Below are 22,871 nucleotides of genomic sequence, written 5' to 3'. Positions count from 1 at the left end.
CAGCAGTGATCATTTGTGTATTAAGAAGTTGCAGATAAAGGAACCACTAGGTGGCAGTGATCACAGTGTACGGATGTGGGATTTACTTAAAGATATAATTACCATCAAGGGTTAAGAAAAGGGTTTTTGTTTCCGTAAAGGTGAGTACAGTGGTCTCAGACAGTTTTTAAATTCTGTACAGTGGTATCAACTGACGATGTTACAAACAGTAAATTCTAAGTAGGAAGCATTCAAGGAATTAATCGTGGATGCTACTAAAAGTTTCATACCTATTAAGAAATATTATTCAAAGGTTAGGCCTAAATGGTTATCAAATGAACTAATGAGACTCGTGACAGAGAAGAAAAATGCATGGGATGCATATAAATTATCAAGCAACTCAGAAGCCTATGGCAGATATAAGCTAGTCTATTGTTGTTGTTGTTTGGTTTTTAGGAGCATTAGCAACTAAGGCCATATTGCTCCGGGATATGCGGTGGTCATTCTCTGACCTTTCCGCAACCTCCGTATTTGGTGGTGACGGGCTCGAACCCCGGTCAGCTAGTCTGTAATCAGGTCACAAAGGAGGTTAGGCAGATTACGAGAAATCTTGGGCAAAAGATGCTAAGAAAAACAGCAAGGATTTCTTTATTTATATAAATTCAAAAAGGAAGGGGACGAATCTGATTGGTCCACTTGATATCGATGGTTCGACTGTTGATGATCCTGCTCAGATAGCAAACAAACTGAATGAGTATTTTGAATTTATATTCACACATGAGTTATTAAGGTTTGAAACTGGTAGAAGGTTATCAAATTGTAGCAGGGTGCTTAATGATTTTATAATAACTGAGAGCAAAGTGGAGGAGAAATTGTTGAAGTTAAACATAAGAAAGGCACCTGGGGTGGATGGGATCTATCCAGTTATATTAAAGGAGGCAGTAAAGCAACTAAGCAAACCCTTGGCCATAATTATGAGAGCATCCTTGGACTCAGGGGAAGTCCCCACAGACTGGAGATGTGTAAATGTATCCCCAGTTCACAAAGGGGGATTGAAGGGTGACACGAGTAATTACAGACCAGTTAGTTTAACTTCTGTTCCAGGTAAAATAATGGAGTCACTGGTGAAAGATGCATTGCAGGATCATCTAGACAAGACTGCAGACACAGCATGGGTTTGTTAAGGGAAAGTCTTGTCTGACAAATTTGATAGGATATTATGATGTGGTTACAAAGGAACTACATGCAAAAAATAATTTTGATATCATATATTTGGATTTCAGGAAAGCTTTTGACACTGTTGCGCATGGAAGACTACTGTACAAATTGGAGCAGAATGGTATTAAGGGTAAGTTGCTATAATGGATAAAAGGATGGTTGAGTGGGAGAAGACAGAGGGTGGTAATTAATGGGTGCTGCTCTTCGTGGACTAATCTTATTAGTGGAGTCCCACAGGGTTCGGTGTTGGGTTCTCTGTTGTTTTCTATATTTTTCAATGATATTGATGAACGTATATCAGGCTTAGTGTCAAAGTTTGCAGATGATCCAAAGGTTGGCAGGATTGTTAATGGCAGTATGCTACTGCAACAGGATTTAAATAATTTGGGCAGATGGGCTAAGAAGTGGCAACTAAAGTTTAACCTTGACAAATGCAAAGTACTGCATATGGGTAGAAGTACCCCAGAGAAACGTACCAACTGTGTGGTACTACACTTAAGGGGGTAGAAAATAAAAAAGACCTGGGAGTAATTGTGCATTCAGATATGAAGGTTTCTGAGCAATGCAGCAGGTCATGGGGTTTTGTCAATGATATATAGGAATTTTGCTAGCAGGGAAAAGGAGGTGATTGTCCCTCTGTATAAGCAATGGTCAGGCCATGCCTTGAGTACTGCGTACAGGCCTGGAGGCCTCATATTAGGAAGTATGTAGATTTGCTTAAGCGTGTACAGAGAAGGGCAACACGATTGGTGAGGGGAATGAAGGGATCCTCTTACCAAGAGAGGCTTAAGTTCTGCAAATTGCAGTGGCTGGAGACTAGGTACCTGCGCGGTGATCTGATTGAGGTGTATAAGGCCTTGAATGGGTTGAGCATGCTGAATTTTGATGGAATCTTTCCACTTGTTCAGATTATGAACCTAAGGGGGCATAAATTCACATTGAGGAAAGACAGATGTAGAATAGATGTGCAGAAATTTGCCTTTAGCCAGAGGGTGGTTAATTGCTGGAACAAACTTCCATCTGTCGTTGTGGAAGTTGATAGGTTGAATAAATTTAAGGAGGAACTGGACAGGCATTTGGAGGGAATGGTGTGATTTTTTTTTTTTTTTTTTGGCTGATGCTGCATAAGCTCATACACTTGCTTTCTTGCATCATATGCCACTACTACTACATCTCTGTTGGTGATATTTCACATAAATTTGTACCTGGTGCCCGTGAGAGGGAGCGCTGTTAAATTTCTATTTAATTAGCATTTGAAATTTAATGGATTATTATCTTTATATTTAGATGTTCTCAATTATCATAGAGTTTCTGATGCAATATTTTTACTCTTGTTACCTCTCTCTTCCCTCCCTGTCGGTTTAATCGTTGTTTAATTTTGACTATTTTCGCTCTTCTGTCTTGCCATGCTGCTGGCATTATTTATTTATTTTTATCTTTTTTAATTCTTCATTTTTGTTGTTATACAGGCTGGCCTCAATTAACGCGATTAATTCATCCCTCGAGCGCATCGCGTAAAACGGAAACGCATTAATCGAATATAATAACCAATAGGAAAAATTATAATTGGTCCTCGACCTTCTAGAATGTACGTAAATAACTGTAAAAATACCTTTTAAATAACTTTTTCACTGTATACAATGTAAAAGATAATGAAAATAATTATGGAATTAAATGTTTATTGCATAAAACAGCGGTTTTCAAACTGTGCGCCGCGGAATATTTAAAATTTTCGAGAGCGACACTCGACATCTGTCGGACACCACACGAACTACTAGCTCGAGGTAGTTCACAGTTTCAACCTTTCTTATTACATTGTTTGGACCTAACTACTAAACGGAACTGTTAGGTATTTCTTTTGGTCTGGGTGTGCTGGGCAGAAATTACTGAGGCACTAAGGGCACCATGAAAGTTTGGGAATCTCTAACTTCCTTAATTATTATTATTTTATTTTTATCATTGTTTTGTTGGGATTTTTTTTTTTTTTGGCTGGTGCAGCATAAGCCATAGGCTTTCTTGCACCATGCGGCCATTACTAATACTAATATAATACTAATACTAAAAAAAATACACAATGAAGAAATGACTATTGCGGAAATATTTGAACCGTGTTGACTTTCTCTTTTCATCAATCAATTTCTGAAAGCCGACAACAATCTTCTCTGGGTCCTGGCGAAATAAATATCGCAGAGAACCTCAAACATTTCGTTTGAGGTTCTCTGCGATATGAAAGATTTCATCTAGTTTTTTTACCATTATCTTCTTCGGGGTAATGTTTTCATCTGGCTCGTTTAAAAATTTGAATTTTTAAATGCAAGTCTGCATTGACTTTATTAGTGGGAGACAAACAAGTAACACTTCTCCTTCCTACCCACCCTACTGCAGAGCGGGTTAGTCTACCGCATCTCTTCCCGTGACTGCACTAGCTGCTACTTCGGGGAAACCGGGAGGCGGCTCGAAAAACGCCTTTCCGAACACAAGAGGGCGATCCGTTTGGCAGATGTGGAGCACGCAGCTATTGCTGAGCACGTCTGGGCAACCCACCACGACATTGACCCACACCGCGATGTCGTGATTGTGGATAAGTCCCGACATTATCTGTGCCGTGCCTGGTTGGAATCGTTAAACATAAAATGCTCCAATACCTCAATGAACAGGAACAGTGGTTGTCAGGTCCACCCTATCACCAAAGCAATAGTCCTGTCCACTGACAAGCGCTGGCCACGTCCACATATGTCACAGCCACAGGCTTCAACCTCAAACAATTAGCCACGCGCTTCACGTACCAGATTGGCAGTACACGCCTCCATTCTAACTGTCATTTTGTTTCAACTAGGTTGTCTAACCAACCGAAAGCTTTGTATGTTTCTATGTATATTTATTAAACCTCTTACAATTCGCTCTGAGAAAGCCGTAATTTATTTTACAAAGTATGAATCCGGAGCGCATAGGCCTTTTTAACCAAAAAACAATGTTTTATTGGGTTCATATTATTATGATATTTTAACAATAAGATGGTGTCTCTGGAACTAGCATTAGCTTAGGCATTTGATGCAAGAAAGCAAGCTTATGCAGCATCAGCCAAAAAAAAAAAAAAAAAAAAAAACAACCCACTTCCACTTCACCCCTCTGTTCGTTCAAAATACCTGTCCAGCTGAGCCTTAAACTTATTTAGGCTATCAACCTCCACCACAAGGGATGGAAGTCTGTTCCACCAACTAACCACCCGCTGGCTAAAGGCAAATTTCCGCACGTCTATCCTACATCTGTCTTTCCTCAATTTGAATTTATGCCGTCTCAGGTGATTTTTCTGAGCTAGAGGAAGAATCCCATCAGCATTGAGCATGCTTAAACCATTCAAGGCTTTATACACCTCTATCAGATCACCTCGCTGGTGCCTAGTCTCCAGACACTGTAATTTGCAAAACTTAAGCCTTTCTTCGTAAGAGCACCCCTTTGTTCCATTCACTAATCTTGTTGCCCTTCTCTGTACTCGTTCCAGCAGCTCCACATCCTTCTTGAAATGAGGCCTCCAGACCTGTATAATGGTCAGGCCACACCTCTAGGTGTGGCCTGACCATTGCCTTATACAATGGAATAATCACCTCCTTATCCCTGCTAGAAAAATTCCTGTATATCATTGACAATACTCCATGAGCTACTCTTGCAGCCCGTCTGCACTGCTCAGAAAACTTCATATCTGCCTGCGCAACCACCCCCAAGTCCCTTTCATTCTCTACCACTGTCAGTGTAGTACCACAGAATCGATACGTTGCTCTGGGGTTGCTGTTTCCCATGAGTAGTACTTTACATTTGTCAATGTTAAACTTCATTTGCCACCTCTCAGCCCATCTGCTCAACCTTTCCAGATCCTGTTGCAGCAGCATAATGTCAGTAGTGTCCTTGACAACCCTGCCAACCTTTGTATCGTCTGCAAACTTGGACATTAAGCTTGATATACCATCATCAATATCATTTATAAATACAGAAAACAATAATGGACCCAACACTGAACCCTGAGGGACTCCACTAATAACATTAGTCCACGTTGAGCAGTGTCCATTGATTACCACTCTCTGTCTTCTGCCACTCAACCATCCCCTTATCCATAGCAACAATTTGCCTCCAATGCCACACTGTTCCAATTTGTGCAGCAGTCTTCCATGTGCAACAGTATCAAAAGCCTTTCTAAGATCCAAATATATAATATCAAAGTTATTCCCTGCATCCAGTTCTTTTGTGACTACATCATAGTATCCAATAAAATTGGTCAGGCAAGACCTGCCCTTAACAAAACCGTGCTGCGTCTGAGCTATAACTGAATTCTTGTCTAGATGATCCTGCAGTGCTTCTTTAACCAGTGCCTCCATTAATTTACCTGGAACAGAAGTTAAACTAAGAGGTCTATAATTACTTGTGTCAGCCTTTGATCCTCCTTTGTGAATTGGGGTCAAATTTGCACATTTCCAGTCTATGGGTACCTCCCCTAAGTCCAAGGAAGCTCTCATAATTATGGCTAAGGGTTTGCTTACTTCCTTTGCTGCCTCCTTTAATATAACTGGATAGATCCCATCCACCCCGGGTGCCTTTCTTGTGTTTATCTTCAACAGTTTCTCCTCCACTTTACTCCCAGTTATTTCAAGATTCTGTAGCTTACTGCTAGAGTTGAACTCTTTGCTGTTTTTCTTTGCAACCCTTGCCAAGGATTTCTCGTAATCTGCCTTCGCCTGCCTAACCTCCTTTGTAACTTGGTTGCACATCAACTTGTATCTATCATAGGCTTCTGTGTCATGTGTTAATTTGTAAGTATCCCATGCATTTTTCTTCTCTTCCATATGCCTCATTAGTTCATCTGACATCCATTTTGGCCTAAACCTTGAACAATATTTCTTAGTTGGTATGTAAAGCCTAGTAGCTTCCAAGATAAGTTCTTTGAATGCTTCGCATTTTGAATTTGCTGTTGGTAACATCATCAGTTGGTCCCACTGTATAGAATTTAAATAATGTCTCAGTCCATCGTAGTCGCCTTTACGGAAGCAATAACCCTTCCCTTTACCCCTAATGGTAGTTACCTCTTTGAGTAAATCCCACTTCAGCACACTGTGATCACTGCCACCTAGTGGTTCATTTATCTGCAGATTCTTAATGCATGAAGAATCACTGCTGATAATCAAATCAAGAGTACTACTCCCTCTAGTTGCCTCCCGAACATGCTGATGTAGAAAACAATCATCCAATAAATCCACAAAAGCCCTGCTAGTGTGTGAGTAACCAGCCCCCAAATTCCAGTCAATATCTGGGAAATTAAAATCTCCCATTATAAGACTCTGATTTACTGGCCCACTCTATTTCCCTGTACAGTTTCTTATTATACTCATCAGAGTCATTAGGCCTATAACACACTCCTACTCTCAATTTTGATCTCCCAATGCTTATGTCACACCAAACTGACTCAACACTGCACTGTCCAGCGATGTCGACTGGCTTCACTTCCTTGGTTTTTATGTGTTTCTTAACTAATAGCATAACCCCTCCCCCTTCCTATCCTGTCTATCCTTTCTGCAGACGTTGTACTCCCCAAATTGCAGTTCTGCATCCCTTATATCTGTGTGACACCACGTCTCTGATATCCCAACAATATCTGCCTTTGATGTTTTGAGCAATACCTCAAATTCATCAAATTTATTTACTAAACTCCTAGCATTGGTGTACACGCAAGTATACCTGCAAGTATACACGCAAGTATACCTGCACCTGTTTCTATTCTTAGCTACCCTAACACAACCCATGTGTTTACTTGTACCGCAATGGCTCCCAGCAGTCTCTGAAATACCATGCATCTTGTTTTTCAGGCTTCTGCTCATTCTAATAGAAGCAGTGCAAGAATCTCTTTCACCTCTGCCAGTGGCTACTGTTAATCTATTGGTCTTTGTCTCCCCCCAAGCTAGCAGTTTTCCGACCCACCTAACACTGCCTTGATAGCATCAGCAAATATTCTTGCAACCTTTCTATTTAAGTGTATCCCATCCCTGTAGAAGCAATCTCTCCTGTTAACAAGTACAGTCCAGGCTGAAAAAAATTCTACCCCTTGAGCCTTGCACAATCTTTACAGGGCCAAATTGATCGACAAGGCTCTCATCATATACTCCCTCCTATTGTGTCTGGGCAGAATTGCAGACACTTTCAAATTCAACCTAATTAATATTGTAAAGTGGGATACACTGTATTGTATAGCTATGCAGGTGGTTTGGAATGTGGTATTTATAAATGTTTAACATTCATTTTTTGCAATTAATGTTCGTATTTTCGATTTTGTTGACACTTGATACTTGGGGGAAAAAAAATCGTAAACCCGGGAACTCGTAAAGCAAGAGCTGCCTGTATATATAAAGTAATGTAAGTTATTATACTTTGTATTCTTTCTGCCAATTACATTTGCTATTCCACTCATTCCCATTCACTCTCTCTTTCCCTCATGCTAGGGCACTCTTTCTTTCATAAAAACTGCCATTTATGCCCTTTTAACATAATTCCTAGCTCACTCAGTCTTTCATTCTTTCTCTCATTCATTCATTCTACATTGCATACCCTTGCTATTAGCTTACTGATATTTTTCAGCTAATCTATTTCCCCAGCTGCTTGTACATCTCTCTCTCTCTCTCCCCCCTACGTGGTTACTTATTTGATGTGGGGCCCCGGGGTCCTACATATGGCGGTGGGGGGGGGGGGGGTTGCTTAGGTTTCTGTCAATGTGTGAAAATACTGCTAACCTGACAGTTTTTGGGTCATCGTCTGGGCGTGGTGGGAAACGTGGGCAATTTTAACTACTGATTATTGTTTAATTGCTGGGGGGGGCTGAATTGCCATTCTTTAGATAGTTCTGGGCATTTCGAATAATTTCTGTGTGAAAGATGTAAAGGCTTTATAATTTTACTCTTCTATGATGAACAGATGTTCTTCTCCTGCGGGAAGGGGCCAATCTGTGCTATTAGCTCTGTTCTGGGGATGTCATATATTATACATTCAGGTGCCTCCGTAGCCAGGAGCAGCAGTGCATAGCACACGCTTCTTGATTAGAAAGGGTTTGAGCCCGTGACCACCAAATATGGAGGATGCGGAAAAGTCAGGGAATGACCACTGCATATCCCCGGAACAATATGGCCCTAGTTGCTAATGCTCCTAAAAACCAAATAACAAACAAACATTATACATTCATATAGAATGTGTGCCGAGTCTTACAGTAAACCAATTGTAAAGCTGGGGTCCAATGTATTTTTAACTATTTGCATGAAACTTTGCATAATTGGGACAGCCACATAATCGGGCCAAATGCACTAGTCCCGATGTATCCCAAACAACCAGAATCAACTGTATTTGTATAGTTTGTAAACATTTCGGTTAAACATTTTAGTCCTGCTCTTTCAGATGCAACAATATTCCTCATGTATTATGGAATCCGAAGCAAAAGGCGTTTTTCTGAGTGACCTATGTAAATGCAAGTAAATAATTACAAAGTGATATCGGCTGAAGTTCAGTATAGTACATACTGGCAGGTACTTCAATGAAAGCAAGGAAGACGACAATAACTGGCAGGTGAAGGCATCTCCCTTTACTGATTGTTTCTTAATCTATACAACCACTGCCTCAAAGAAGGCCTGTTTCCCCAGGCCTGGAAAACTGCAAACTTGTGCCTCATTCCAAAAGTCCCAACAAACAACTGGACCTTCCGAGCTCTTTGAGCGCTTATTAAGAAACAGAATAGGGATCCACTACACTGCAGCCGGCTTGCAGTCACCCCGACAATATGGATTTAGGAAGGGATGCTCAACTTTGGATATCTTGGAAAATATTACAAATGCTGCAACTACCTCAGATCAGAAATACTTTCTGGTCATAGCAATAGACTTTGCTGGGGCGTTTGACACTTTATGGTGGCCAAGCGTCCTGGCCCGACTCCGGAAGGCCAACCTACCATCAAATCTGTATCAAGTCGTCAAATCCTACCTGTCGAATAGGTTCGTGACAGTCAGAGCACCATATTGTTCAGTAACAAGAGAAGTATTCAGAGGATGCCCACAGGGCTCAATCCTGGGTCCACTCCTATGGAACTTGGTTCTAGATGGCTTTTTGAACCTGGAACTCGGCAATGTCATTCCCCTAGCCTATGCGGATGATGTGGTTCTGATGCTGCCTGGGGGATCTAGGGCGCAACTGGAGAACACCGCCAACAGAGCAATAGAAACTCTAGAGGACTGGGCTAACAACAATAACTTGAAGATCTCATCCTCGAAGACAAGATCTATATTATTAAAAGGAGCCCTAGACACCAGATGACCCCCTCAAATCAAGATACAAGGTAACACAATCAAGCTTACCACCGAATTAAAGCACCTTGGAGTCGTACTAGACAAGAACCTGAGCTTTACACCACACATAGGACACTTACGGAAGAAAATTAGAGGATACTCCGCACTTTTTGCGCGAATCACACGCAAGGAATGGGGTTTGAGGAGGAAAACCCTCAGCCTCTACTATAAAGCTATTTTCCTGCCAGCGATTACATATGCTGCTGGAATATGGTATCGCAAGGCTACCACTGCAGTGAACCGGAAAAAATTGGAGACTACGCAGCGACACATACTCATAACCATCTCGAGAGCATGTAACACTGTAAGTACCCACGCACTCCAGGCCCTAACGGGATCCCTCCCTCTGGACCTAGAGATTGTTAAGCATCGGCTACTCTATCAACTGACCAAAGGCAGAATGGCAACATGCCTCGACTACACCATAGATCTGTCAAATGATCCCAAAGTAGAAAGGAACCGTCTCTCCACTTACCTCCAACAAACCTGGCAGGCCCGCTGGGAGACCTCCAGCAAAGGTGCAATAACCAGAAAATTTCTACCCAACATACGGCTGGTATACCCGAATTATCCACCATGGCTCTCACCAGGACTCTACACCACCTACCTGCTGACGGGACACGGGGCCATTAGAGACAAACTACAAGGATTTGGACTGAGTGATACACTGTTCTGCCTCTGTGGTGAACATGAAACGTGGGAGCACCTAATGTACAGTTGCCCACTATATGAGGACCTCTATTGCAGGTTCATTACTAGAACACAGCTTAACCTCCGTAATCAAGAAGACCTCGCCATAACTGAAGTTGACACATACAAGGCATCCGCGCAGCTGGCTCAGGACCTCTTCACAAGGAGAAGGACGCTCCCACAGCCTCAACCACTCCAGTAAACAACCATGCCGTGCAGACCAGAAGAATGTCTACACAACCACGGAACCCTTTCCCAGATACTACCATGCGAGGGCTCAGAGAAATGACTGCAGCACATTGCTGCCACCTAGCCACATGGCGATCTGGGCTGGTAACCTTGACCAGCCTGCTTTCACTCCTATTCCTTGGTGTGTGTGTGGGGGGGGGAGATGGCTCGCTGTCTTCTCCTCCTCCTGCCATCCCCCTTTCCCTCTGGTGGGGCATGGGCATGCCCCACTGACTGCAGGGGCCATCTACCCTATTGGCCCCTTACTTCTCTTTCTTCCCCCCCAGCTTTCAGTCTCCCTACCCTTCTCTCTGACTATACACCGCAAAAGCCCCACGCATCCAAATTTAAATTAACACCAAAATTATTGCCCGCCCCATTAGGCCTCTAGAACTTGTCATTTTAGCGTACAACCCCATGGTAATTTCGGGGAACAAACCCCCACATACTATCTCGTCATAGCGATTTTGCAATTATACCACCGCGATTATCTTTTTTTTTTTTTTTTTTTTCTCTCTATAGGACCCATCCGCTGAAATCCCAGGAAATTAGGTGGCGGGACCTGCCAGAGTATAATAAATTTCAAGGTACACCTGGCCAGCCTCCTCATTGGCATAGTACGGACAACGTCGGGTCCCATCAGGGGCTCGACGGCCAATAGGCCAGAAGAACAATGGGCACAACATACTACACAACACATGATCCACACACTTTTAAATCTCTGGCCTTGACAGAGTACTGTCCCTCGATACAGCGAACACTCGCGGAGATGGGAGAAATTCCTGGTGCCGTTCGACCCCCAACATACTTTGTACTTTGTACTGATTGTTTTGTGTCGTCGAGGGGAGGCTTAGCTTAGGTAGGGTGTTTATCCCTCCATCCCACTGTTTTAAATGGGAAAACGAGTTCCGGATTTAAAAACAGTGGCAAATATGGGGAAAAACATCCTAGACATATCAACCTAGGAAGACAATGGGAGGGGAAAGCAGTGGCTTCTGCCAATCACTGCTTTGTTCCTGTCCATGTGTCAAAATATGGGAGTCAACTTGTCAATCACTGCTTTCCCACTGTTGCCGCCATGTTGGAGGGTGTACCCCGTTCTGGAGTTTTACTGTGATATTTATTCAACCTTGAGAAAGCCACATACTACAAATGCACAGGTAAATAATTACATAGATCATCTCCTGATTAGATATCAGCCAGTGCATCTTGACAGGTGTGTCTTTTACGTAGAAAAGATTTGACTTACTCTGACACCTCTATATTTTTACGTAGAAAAGCATGGGTGAGCAAACCAAGCAGGGGCGAAGCCCCCTATTAAATATATTATTATTACATTATAATAATCTAAAAATATTTCTTGACTAAATGTCTAAGAGACAGTTGTAGATGATACAAAGATTGGCAGGGTTGTTAATTACGGGGATGACAGTATGCTGCAACAGGATCTGGAAAAGTTGGGCAGATGGGCTGAGAAGTGGCAACTGAAGTTTAACACTGACAAATGCAAAGTACTGCATATGGGTAGCAGTAACTCCAGAGATATGTACCAACTTGGTGGTGTTTCATTCGGGTAATGGAGAATAAAAAAAACCTTGGGGTAATTGGGCAGTCAGATATGAAGTTTTCTGAGCAGTGCAGACAGGGTGCCAGAGTAGTTCATGGGGGTCTTGTCAATAAGATACTGGAATTTTGTGAGCAGGGATAAGGTATTGGTATGGTTATTTCTGGCGTAAGGACTACTTAGGCCATATTGCACCTATAAACAAGATGAAAATCACACTGTATCTGTAAAAACAGAAACAATTATACAGATGTATCCATTTTAAAAAGCAGAAAAATTCCGGGAGATTTACATCATTACCTATGAACTGGCAGAGTGTCAAAGGTTCTTGAAGAAAACTAAATGAGGCTTTTCGGGTTTGAGTGTATAAGATACATTCAACGAGAATGTGCTTTATTGTGAGAAGAGAGTTGAGTGTGTACACTGTGGAGGATTATTTCCTGTAAGAAGAAAAATATGGGCGAGCTGACTTTGCCAGATTCGTGCTCTAGCCAGGATGACTTCTTCCTTTCTGTTTACACAAAAACTAGAAACCCATAACTGTGGTTCAGGTTTTATTTCACGGAGCTTGTTATGCAGTTGTGCTTCCCACAGAAGTGTCCATTGTTCCTTACATGTATTTCTTATATGGGATCTGTAGTCCATATATAGAACGCTCTAGTGCTTCGTGCTCTAGCCAGGATGACATCTTCCTTTCTGTTTACACAAAAACTAGAAACCCATAACTGTGGTTCAGGTTTTATTTCATGGAGCTTGTTATGCAGTTGTGCTACCCACAGAAGTGTCCATTGTTCCTTACATGTATTTCTTATATGGGATCTGTAGTCCATATATGGAACGTAGTAATCTGGCGAAGCTATGTTGGATGAACGTTTGGCTGCATAGTCTGCTTTCTCATTTCCTAATATCCCAGTGGGATCCAGCAAAAGATGACTACTTGCTGGTGATCATGGATATGCATCAGCTGACGAGGAATTTTACAAGACTAAAAGTGAACTCTATGAGTCAGTACAATTACACTTTTTTGGATGGACAGATGAAGAATGTTTTCTAATGCGAGCTTGATGGCACATATTTCAGCTGTATAACTGCTGCATACAGTGGGAAAGGAAACAGAGATGGTGTTACAGGGAAAGACAGCTGCAGCACCGACTCAACTTCCGGACTTTGATCCATCAGTGTACACTTTTGTAAAATTTGTGTAATTTTGTGTGTGAGCAGTATGGAGTTGTGAGCAGGACATCAAATCAAACGCTCAACCTTTCAGCATACAACCCTAACAGAAGGTTTTTATTTTTTTTATTTTTTAATAGGTCCTAGCCACTGAAATCTCGGGAAATTAGGTGGCAGGACCTCCCAGAGTAAAATCTAAAACTGGTGTACCTGGTCAACTTCCCCGGTGTTAAGTGTGGGCAATTTTGGGCTCCACCATGGGTCAAGTGGCTAATAGGCTAGAAGACACGGTACACAACATTATACACCACAAGATCCACACACTTTTAAATCTCTGGCCTTTACAGCATACTGTATCACATGATAATGAGAACTATGTGGAGATGAGGGAAACCCGTGGTGCCATTTGACCCTAACCACACTTTACACTTAACTAACACTACACGAACACTCACTAACCTACATAAATCTGGCCTTTACAGAGTTTGCATTCATCACATTGCTTGAGCCAGGGATGGGGTAACCCCTAGAGCCGTATTACAAATAACATTATATACTGTGTCCTTTGCTTTGAACAGACTATATTATGAATGCATCTTCATCCCTAATGCTTGTTACAGTGCAGATGCCTAGGGCCACAGAATCAACAGCCTTGTGAAGAAATGCCTACTGCAGGCCCAAAGATTTTTCCTGCTAGCAATCTTGAGAGCCTGCAGAACAGTGTCCACAGTTCCACTGCAGGTCATCTGCGGCTACTCATACAACATGAAGTAGCCTTCCACCATCTTCAATACTACAGAAGGAAGAGCCTCCCCACAAGAAATGGAGACCTCAATAAAACCGAATGATGGATGAGTGGAAAAGGGGGTGGACTGGCTTGGCAATGGGAAGAACCACATACGAATTCCGACCAGAAGCTAAAGTATTCGACAAGCAATATGCTACATGATTCAGGCCTGGACTTCTATAATTTTTGCTGACTGGACATGACAGCATAAACTCAAAGTTAAACTCTCTTGGACTAACAGACTCACCTCTCTGCCCCTGCAGATCACCAGAGACAGTCAGTCACCTAATCTTCCAATGCCGCATTTATCAGGACTTAAGAGCTCAACTACAAATACTCACTTAAGTATATGATGAAGGAAACATCAAAAATCTCATCTCTACTCCTAACAATTCACCTCATTCACTGACTTTGTGGATGGCCTCTTCAAACAGAGGCGAAGAATCCTTACTACTGTAAACAGGCCGGATGCAAACAGACACTTGCCAATAATGACAAAGACCAAAGCATGATGCCGAAAAATCCTGATTAGAACCTTTGGTTCTAATCAGGATTAGATTCCAAAGGTTCCACTGTTCTAATTCTACTTTTCACATTGGATTCCTCTCTCTTCCATCCCCTACTGCCTGAAACCTGACTTCTCCCACTGACACAATCTTCCTTTCACTCTTTTTTTTTTTTTTTTTTTTTGGGTGCCCAAGGGGAGACTCCTCTCCAGAGGACCCTCTGCCTGAATCGTCAGTGCAATGTGGACCTTTGCGTGCTTTCGTTCACTGCCTCCCATCCCTTCCGTGGCTAGGGATGGGAGCAGTGAACAAACTCGTTCTATGCCCCATGCCTGCGAAGATGCCAGGAGACAGCAAACAAAGCTCAACAGAACAAACACACCACCCTACATGCCCACACTTAATATACTGCTGGCATTGGCATATGCCTCATACAGATGCTACAGCAGCTAATGGGGGAAACCCCAGAGACCACCATGAAACATAAACACCTTTTTCTGTCCTTTGCTTTGGTTACTGTACGACAAATGCACAAATGAGCAGATGCTGTCTTGTGGCACTTTAGATAGATTGGAAGTTGGCAGTGACAGGGGAATATCTCATACAGTGGTATGCAACCTATATGAACATATATAAGCCAACTATGAAATTGATCTCAATGTTAAGGTAGCAGCAGCATTTATGGGCCAGACTTGAGTTTGAATTTCTGATCCATCACCCTTGAAGCACATCTCACATCTCCGGGTTGCTGGGTTCGGATCGGAGAAACTGGGGATTCCTGCAGTGGATTAGACCACCATAGCGAGCCTACCATTTGTGATAGCGAATCATTGCTTTGCTTCTTGAAGACGTTGATTCGGACTGGTCTACTACTGAACTGCGTATTCCTTAGTAGCTAATGAAAGGATGCTACATCTCCTGTTCATTCCATTACTGCATGAACTTGTGTATAGATTGTATTCCATTTTCCTGATCAGTGCTATTCTTGATTACAGCTTCACCATGGCTATGTGATGGGTACATCAGCTGTATATGTTGTTATGGGAACAAAGTTCTTGACTTATCCTGATTTTGATTTTATATAGTGAATGCAGAGTCTACTTTCTGTGGTGAGGTGAAGCCGTTAAATATTTCCTCGTGAGAAAGACATCCTTTAATCAAGGCCAGCAGACTAGTGATCAGCTTTAGTGCGAAACAGCTGTTTCATTGATATATGAAGTAATAAACTAACACACCCTGTATGTCTGCCGGGGGCAAAAGTTGAAGACGTTGTAGAGCGGATATCATCTTTTAAGGGCACAAAAGGTGATATAGTTGTACACGTTGGCACCAGGGCTCCCACTCACAAATTTTAAAAAAACTTAGATTGCAACTTAAATAAACCCAAAAAAAAACCTAGTTTTCATCGTATAGTATAGCAACACAAATAAGATAAAACTTACCATGCAAAAATATCTTTTATTTAATTGTAATCAGAATTTTCATCCCAATCAGGTCCCTCCACATTTATTTTTTGAAGTTCTTTCATTTTTTCAAACGTTCTTCGTATCTTTTATGACAAGTTCCTTGTATGACTTCTTTTACCAATTCTGATTTAGGTTTCCATGTATAGCAATTTTGATTAGATCTATTTATCGCCTGTTTTGCCATTAGTCGATTTTTCACAGTTTCTAGTTTAAGGGAGTTTGTGGCTTTTGTTTTTATATGGTTTACTTGGGAGAAGATTCTTTCTACGCTTGCTGAAGAGTGAGGTAAAATAGTTAAACTGGTCATAAAGTTAGATAAAATCTCATATTTAGAATTATTAAAGCCATCTTTTACATTACGTAACAGATACCAAAACTCAGGGATGGTTTTGTAAGAGAAATCTAAATCTTGATTTAAACGAAATGATCTCCATTCATCATCTAGAAGATCTAGTTTGTCTTCAGAAACAAGGTGAGGGAACTGCATTGCTAAATGGAAAATTATGGATGGCGAATTGGCACGATCATGTATCACTGCTGGGTCAAGAACATTGAGACTGGCGATAATTCCATCATCATTTAGAGGAAATCTTTTTCTGATTTCCATACAAAGTTCAACAAGAAATTTTAAACAATCATTTTTAAACCTGCTTTCACTGTCACCAAGCGGTGTTGAATTTAATAAGGCCATACAACGGCCTCCCAAATATATTTTATTCAGAGGCTTATGATTTATTGCATTGCTTGGATCAATTTCAACCAGCTTGCACGAAGTAATGACTTCTTTTATGAAAAAACTAAGAATATTTTTATACTCAATTGAAACCATTGAATGAAGTAAGTGCAATCTGAAATGCCCAGATTGAAATTCAATATTCAGGCAGTTTATTTTCTCCAGTACATATCCTAAAAACAACAACATATGCTTAGTTCCTTTGGTGATCATAGTATTGTAAATATTCCCTGCACCATCGATTTTGTCAATTTTTGATTGAGACTGAAAATAAAGAACTAACGCATCCCACTGCTCAATAATAATTTTTATTACATTGCCACAGGATAACCAACGTGTTTGTGCTAATTTGGGGATTTTATGCTTAGCAGTATCTACAATATCTTGAATCATTTTGAACTCGTTTAATCTTTTACTACTACGGGAAAAATAACAAGAGATATCTTTTATAAATATTTCTAGATATGATTGTAGTACCTTGACTGAATGACTAGCACATAATGCAAAAGAATGGCAAACACATCCCATTATAAATACTGATGGTACATCCTTTTTTAGCAATGACTGGAACCCACTCTTAGTACCCATCATACTGTCACAATTATCACTATCAAAGCCAACGAGATTACTTATTTGAATGTTTTTTTTCTATGAAAAGATCTTTTACAGCTTGATAAAGCCCTTCTGAAGTACCATTTTCGACACAAACAGTGTCAAGTAACACATCTACAACATCAAGTTTTTGAATATCAAAATATCTAACAACAACAGCTAGAACTTGCGATAAAGATAAATCTGTACTTTCATCTATTATCATTGAAAACTTGTTGTTTCTGCATATGTTAGAAATGTATATTTTTTCATGATAGGCTATGCCATCTTGTATAAGATAAGAGACTTTAGTCGCCTTCATCTGAACTTGTTTTGCAATATTGCTATCATGAAATTCTTTCTTACATGCTTCTATAAGGTGATCACATTGCTAAAATGGAATATTATGCTCAGAAATGAGTGCAGCAATTGTTAACTCTGCCTTTGCTACTTCATTCTCCGTAGGTTTACGTTTTGTGAAGAACGTGTCTAACGTTGAACTTGTCTTAGCAATATTTGAACTTTTTTTATGTTTAACTGTATTTTTATGCGCTAGTAACATCGATTTATTGGCATTCTTTAATTTCATTTCACAACAAATACAGTAAGACGCACCTTTTTCATTACTGTTTTCTTTCAACCAATCCTTTAATTCCGAATCTTCTAACCATTCATTTCTAAAATTTTGAGTATACCACCGTTTACTCATCTTTCTCTGTGGGGAACAAGTTTCAGACATTGTGGGCAATTTGTGGGTATGGCTAATTAGCAGTTATCTTATTTAAAATGTTCTATAAAATAAAAAATAAATCACTAATCCATTAACATAAAATAGAAATAGTCACTACAATTTAAATTTATTATAACACTGTATGTAGTACACACATAAATGTAAAAATCACACCAAATAATGCAATAATACCACGAACAATCACGAAAGACTGTGCAGTAAAGACCGCCTTCCGCCTGCTCAATAGGCTGCGCATACATGTTAGTAACACGAACATGTAAACGTAATTTCATAGTGTAGAACCCTGCGAAAACTTTGAAATCCTTTTACATTTGTAGTATTTTGTACAAGCACTTGAGATATTACAAATTATGATCAGTATTGTTAGAATATAAAATTAAGAAAATTGTAAACTGTTATTAAATGTATTAAATTTTATTGTATTTACAAGAAATAAAAATTTTGACTTAAAATTAAAAATTACCGAAAAAACCCAGATAATGAGATATTTTTGTGAAAAAAACCTATCAACCCAGATGACAATCAAAAAACCCAGATCTGGGTGGAAAAACCCAGGAGTGGGAGCCCTGGTTGGCACCAATGATATTAAGAGTAGGAGACCGGCGGAATTACTTGACAAGTACAGGTCACTGATGAAAAATAAGCCGTGAATTAGGGTTGAAATTGAAAGTGTCTGCAATTCTGCCCAGACACAATAGGAGGGAGTATATGATGAGAGCCCTGTCAATCAATTCGGCCCTGGAAAGATTGTGCAGGGCTCAAGGGGTAGAATTTTTTTCAGCCTGGTCTGTACTTGTTAACAGGAGAGACTGCTTCTACAGGGATGGGATACACTTAAATAGAAAGGGTGCAAGAATGTTTGCTGATGCTATCGAGGCAGTGTTAGGTGGGTCGGAAAACTGCTAGATTGGGGGGATACAAGGAATAATAGATTAACAGTAGCAACTGGCAGAGGTGAAAGTGATTCTTGCACTGCTTCTACTGGAATGAGCCGCAGCCTGGAAAATAAGATGCAGGATATTTCAGAGACTGCTGGGAATCATTGGGGTACAAGTAAACACATGGGTTGTGTTAGGGTAGCTAAGAAAAAGAACAGGTGCATGTATACTTGTGTGTACACCAATGTTAGGAGTTTAGTAAATAAATTTGATGAATTTGAGGTATTGCTCAAAACATCAAAGGCAGATATTGTGGAGATTTCAGAGACGTGGTGTCACACAGATATAAGAAATGCAGAACTGGAATTTGGGGAGTACAATGCCTACAGAAAGGATAGACAGGATAGGAAGGGAGGAGGGGTTATGCTATTAGTTAAAAAACACATAAAATCCAAGGAAGTGAAACCAGTCGAAATCGCGGGACAGTGCAGTGTCGAGTCAGTTTGGTGTAACATAAGCATTGGAAGATCAAAATTGAGAGTAGGAGTGTGCTATAGGCCTAATGACTCTGATGAGTATAATAAGAAACTGTTCGGAGAAATAGAGTGGGGCAGTAAATCAGAGAGTCTTATAATGGGGGATTTTAATTTCCCAGATATTGACTGGAATTTGGGGGCTGGTCACTCACACAGTAGCAAGGCTTTTGTAGATTTATTGGATGATTGTTTTCTACATCAGCATGTTCGGGAGGCAATTAGAGGAAGTAATACTCTTGATTTGATTATCAGTAGTGATTCTTCATGCATTAAGAATCTGCAGATAAATGAACCACTTGATGGCAGTGACCACAGTGTGCTGAAGTGGGAGTTACTCAAAGAGGTAACTACCATTAGGGGTAAAGGGAAGGGGTATTGCTTTCGTAAAGGTGACTACAATGGACTGAGACAGTATTTAAATTCTATACAGTGGGATCAACTGATGATATTGCCAACAGCAAATTCAAAATGGGAAGCATTCAAAGAACTTATCTTGGAAGCTACTAGGCTTTACATACCAACTAAGAAATATTGTTCAAGGTTTCGGCCTAAATGGATGTCAGATGAACTGATGAGGCATATGGCAGAAAAGAAAAATGCATGGGATACATACAAATTAACACGTGACACAGACGCCTATGATAGATACAAGTTGATCTGTAACCAAGTTACAAAGGAGGTTAGGCAGGCGAAGGCAGATTACGAGAGATCCTTGGCAAGGGATGCGAAGAAAAACAGCAAAGAGTTCTTTACTTATGTAAACTCTAGAAGGAAGGGGATGAATCAGATTGGTCCACTTGAGATCGATGGGTCAACTGTTGATGACCCTGCTCAGGTAGCTAACAAACTAAATGAATATTTTGCATCGACATTCACACATGAGGAGTTATTCAGCGAGGGGAATGCCAGAGGTGTATTCAACTCTAGCAGTAAGCTAGAGAATCTTGTAATAACTGAGAGCAAAGTGGAGGAGAAATTGTTGAAGATAAACACAAGAAAGGCACCTGGGGTGGATGGGATCTATCCAGTTATATTAAAGGAGGCAGCAAAGGAAGTAAGCAAACCCTTAGCCATAATTATGAGAGCTTCCTTGGACTCAGGGGAGGTACCCATGGACTGGAGATGTGCAAATGTGACCCCAATTCACAAAGGGGGATCAAAGGCTGACACAAGTAATTATAGACCTGTGAGTTTAACTTCTGTTCCTGGAAAATTAATGGAGGCACTGGTTAAAGAAGCACTGCAGGATCATCTAGACAAGACTTCAGTTATAGCTAGGACACAGCATGGTTTTGTTAAGGGTAAGTCTTGCCTGACCAATTTGATTGGATACTATGATGCAGTCACAAAAGAACTGGATGCAGGGAATAACTTTGATATTATATACTTGGATCTTAGAAAGGCTTTTGATATTGTTGCACATGGAAGACTGCTGCACAAACTGGAGCAGTGTGGTATTGGAGGCAAATTGCTGCTATGGATAAAGGGGTGGTTGAGGCGGAGAAGACAGAGAGTGGTAATCAATGGACACTGCTCATCGTGGACTAATGTTATTAGTGGAGTCCCTCAGAATTCAGTATTGGGTCCTTTATTGTTTTCTGTATTTATAAATGATATTGATGATGGTATATCAGGCTTAATGTCCAAGTTTGCAGACGATACGAAGGTTAGCAGGGTTGTGTTGCGCAGGTCTTTTCTCCGTTGTAGTATAAACTTGCTAGGGGTCCAACAATTCTCAGTTATGGTGTGATGTGTCAGTTAGGAATAAATGTTCTTTGCAAGAGTTACACTAATATTTGCATCCGGAGAAACCTGGCTTTCATGTAATCGTCTAGTAGTTAGTTAGGACAAATCCCGTGTTCTAAAAACTTACTCAGATGGACGTTGAGCAAATCTGCAACATCAAGATCGCGTTGTGATTATTTTCACCTTTGACTCCTTTCTATTTGATTAGAATCAAAAGCGCCGCCTTAACAGTTCTTTATCAGTAATCCATTCAAAGAAATCATGTGTCATCAGAGAGTAATCAATAGGCAAAAATTAGCAAACAAAACATGGTTTATTAAACATACTAAATTGTTACAAAATACAGTTAGACAAAACAGTGTATAAGTCTTTAGTAAAATAGCCTTGAGCTTTATACCTTTACATATTTAGGTAACCAACGGATTAATTAATAATGGTATTGGTTTGCAAATTGTTATGTTATTCATGAACATTCGACAGCCAAAGAGCGTTCATACATCGTGTAGCTGACGAATATTACACCACATTGGTGGAACATGTAAGATTGTAGGCCATGATTAATATTCAGTCTTACTATTTAATTATAATATTCAGTTATAATATTTAATTATAATATTCAGTCTTACTATTTAATTATAATATTCAGTTATAATATTTAATTATAATATTCAGTTTTAATGTTAATTAGGATTATTCAGTTTTAATATTTAATTATAATTAATTCTAATTAAATAACGTCCGGTATTCATGTACAAGTTATAGTATCTATTAAATATGAAATGCTAAGTAAAATAACAAAACTCTCATCAAAGTATGAGTGTGCGTGAGGATCGATGTCTTTAAGCACATAAAAAATATATAAAAGGGGGGATGGAAGTATGTTCGACTTAGCGCAATTAAGTTCCGTTTATAATTAAATAACGAGGGTTAACTTACCCGAATAATTCAGCATCGCCTCAGGAACTGTAGTTACCGGACAGTAGTTCATCTCGATTCCTTCCTATATCTCATTAACGAGTTTTTTGCCTTCTTCTTCTTCCGACTTTTCGTTTCCCCTTCTTAAGAATATTTTCTTCACAATCTAAAAAAGATTATCATTGCGACGGCTCTCTATCTTAACAAAATCCTAACTCAAACTCCGCTAACTGCATATTACAGGTCACAGCTCGTTCACCGACCAACTCACTTGTCCAAGCCTCAGCTCCAACCACTTAGAACTCCGACTTCAACTATTCCCACACCCTAACTGTTAACCGAACTGCCTTCCCCCCTATTTCCCTTCTAGTTAGTTTCGTCAAGCGGAAAAACATCTGGGGAACTGTATTTTTACAGCGTTCAGACTCAACCGAAAATCCGATTTATGAAAGTCGTTGAAAGAATTACATGTTTGTATGAGGTTCGCACAAAAGCCAAAACGGACATAAAATCGTCTACTCCGACACAAGAAACTATGAAATAATAAACACTCTGCTGATGCCTGAATCAAACACAATACTAGTAGTGTTCTCCGAAAATCTAACTCCCCTGTTTTTCGTCAACAATACGCTTGCCCGCTCCGAACGAGTAAATAACGTACGGCAGGCGTCGGACGGTGGTTTTGGAATTTCGTGGGTGCGGCTCTGCTCCCATGCGAAAGCGAAAGTAATTCTGCCTTCTCCG

The 22,871-nt window shown here is 40.4% G+C and overlaps 1 protein-coding gene across 1 annotated transcript in view; it reads right to left on the bottom strand.

The window, feature by feature from the left end:
* The window catches only part of LOC150078534 (max dimerization protein 1-like), a 204,232-nt gene that overhangs the window by 148,711 nt on the left and 32,650 nt on the right, over positions 1-22,871 (bottom strand). The gene's annotated exons all lie outside the window — the stretch shown is intronic.

Source organism: Mastigoproctus giganteus, chromosome 11, assembly GCF_048544385.1.
Source record: "Mastigoproctus giganteus isolate SK-2022 chromosome 11, ASM4854438v1, whole genome shotgun sequence".
Classification (NCBI taxonomy): Eukaryota; Metazoa; Arthropoda; class Arachnida; order Uropygi; family Thelyphonidae; genus Mastigoproctus; species Mastigoproctus giganteus.
Note: the sequence above shows the minus strand (reverse complement) of the source record. Positions and strands in the feature narration are given on the sequence as shown.